Source organism: Penaeus vannamei, chromosome 6, assembly GCF_042767895.1.
Source record: "Penaeus vannamei isolate JL-2024 chromosome 6, ASM4276789v1, whole genome shotgun sequence".
In the NCBI taxonomy this organism is placed as follows: domain Eukaryota; kingdom Metazoa; phylum Arthropoda; class Malacostraca; order Decapoda; family Penaeidae; genus Penaeus; species Penaeus vannamei.
The window spans coordinates 30,708,963-30,711,462 of NC_091554.1; the positions used below are offsets into that span (position 1 = coordinate 30,708,963).

Sequence of the window (2,500 nt, forward strand, 5' to 3'; positions counted from 1 at the left end):
AGACATACAATCGAATTTGCCATATGAACACCAAAGCCTCCTTCCTCCCTGCGACATTGTACCCAACTAAATCAGGCGCCTTTTCAGAAACGCGAGAGGCAGAGAGCGCGGGCACGCCTGCCCCATCCATCAGCCAGAACACCTACAACCCCAGAACAACAGTTTGCAGCGCCTGACAGCCTCGTTAACTCCCCGGGATCACCCACTTCCCAACAACCACGGCACGAGGGGTACCACACACACAAACCGCCCATAACCACAGCTACCGCAACATAACCACATGACACCACCATATAAACACCACCGGGGCAGTAAATAATAACTTAACTAGCGCACCTCCTATAATTGAGAGGCCCAGAGCGTACCCCGAGCAGCGACCCGCAGCGCCTCTAGTGGCCACAGGCGGAAACACGCGCCGAGGGAGCATATATTGCCTCTGTCAATGTCACGCCAGCACAGGGAGAGTAATGATACGCTTGTATGTGGCCAGGTTGTCGCTGGTGCCGCACGGGAATCGAGTTTCAAAGCTTTGTGCGGGAAAAGACGTTTCATGCGATCCATAGTTCACCACAAAAACACTTCTTTCATTCCTAACACATTTAAAAGAAAAGTGAACGCTATAATTCCATTAATCGTTCTTTTTTTTCTTCCCTCCCATCTCATCTTCGCATCTAAAACACGCGGAAGGCAAATAAGTACAAGAACGAATGAGATCTGTATCGCCACAGCTTGCACAACACAGGGCAAAGAGTCATCACTTTTTTAAGCGGGAATCAACTTCGCTAATCTCAGGGTCTTTTGCTGCAACGTTTGTCAACATCCCTGCGAAAATTAATACCAGGGTTTGCACTCGTTACCCCCGCCGTCGCGACCACTTCCTGAATATAAAAAAAAGATATCCAAATAAAAATAAATCGCATCCTCTTCCTCAATGTATAAAATTAAGCAAATCCAAATAAATCACAACCACTTCCTGAATGCATAAAAAGAGGAAAATATCGCGCGTTTGCCTCTTTGGTAAAAAAAAAAAGAGAGAAAAGACTCGTTAAGAAAAAAGAGAAAGAAAAGGAAGAAAAGAAAGGAAAACTCGCACTGGGGGAGAGGTAGGGGGAGATGAAAGGGTGTGAGGGTGAGGGAGAGGTGATGGAGAATGAGAAAGAGAAAGAGACAGACAAACAGACAGTAAATAAGAAAAGTAAAGTAAGAAAGTACAGAAAGTAAAGCAAGGGGGAGGTGGGAGGAGAAGATGGTGAGGATTGTGGTGGAGGGAGAAGGTAGGGGATGCGAGGAGGTGAATCGGAGAGGGGAGATATTTGCAAACTCTCCCAGCTGAGCGAGGGCTGTTGTCCCCCGAAGCCGCCGCCGCCGTCCCGAGGAGAGGCGTCGAGGCAGAGCTCCCGCGTCTGTCGGCGTGCACGCAACATCCATCAGGCGCTGTGCTTGGCTCCGACCGCAGGGAGACAGCCGAGCATGACAGGAGCGTGACTATGGTCCGCTGGCGAAGGTGACGGCGGCCTGCAACAGCCACACTCACTACGCCCTGTCATCCGCGACCAGATGTGACGCACCGAACCACGTGTGTGTGTGTGTGTGTGTGTGTGTGTGTGTGTGTGTGTGTGTGTGTGTGTGTGTGTGTGTGTGTGTGTGTGTGTGTGTGTGTGTGTGTGTTGTCTGTCTCTCATCCTGTTCCCTGTGTCTGTTTTGTTTCCTATTTATTTCTAATCTGCCTTTCTACTTCCGCCACCGTTGTGTTTACTCCCCTTCCTCGCCGCCTATTCTCTTCTCTCCTCTTCTCTTCTCCTTTCCCTCCCCTCCTCTCCACTCCTCTCATTTCTCTCTCTCCTCTCCTCCTACCCCCTCCGCTACCCCACCCCTTCCCCTCCCTTCCCCCTCCCCCGCTCAGTTCCAAACCGCGCCAAGGGAAGGGTTCCCTCCATCGCCGCACGCAACCCTTCGGCGCCATGTGCTCGGGTCAAATGCGGACTAAGCACGACCAAGTACAAACCACGACACAAACACGACCAAGTACAGACAAAGTATGACCAAGTAGACAACATACAACCAAGTTCAGACAAAGTACGACCAAGCACGGACCAAACACGACCAAGTACAAAGCACGACCAAGCACAAACCAAGCACGGACCAAACTCGACCAAAAACAAAGCACGACCAAGCACAAAGCACGGCCAGGCACGGACAAAGCCCCGACCAATCCGACCGAAGGCACGTGGGCGCCGACGTGGAAAGGCACGGCGACGAATCGCGGCACAAAAGGGCGGCGCGGCGTGCGGAAGCGTTTATCACTGCGTTGCATAATGGCCGTTGCAGCCGCGGCTTTGTGGCGTTGCACCTATGAGAGCGCTCGGACTTTTGAAAGGCAGGGACACGTGCGGCCTTGTGCAAAAACCTCCCCGGCCCTTCCTCTCCTGAAGCAGTAGCGAATCCGAGCACGGGGACTTTGACTTCTTTTCAGTTTTAGTGTGATAAATACATGGAACTT

General features: G+C 51.7%; 1 protein-coding gene across 1 annotated transcript in view; it reads right to left on the reverse strand.

Annotated features, from left to right (window-relative positions):
• The window catches only part of LOC113806525 (single-stranded DNA-binding protein 3-like), a 71,815-nt gene that overhangs the window by 20,707 nt on the left and 48,608 nt on the right, over positions 1–2,500 (reverse strand). The window lies entirely within an intron of this gene.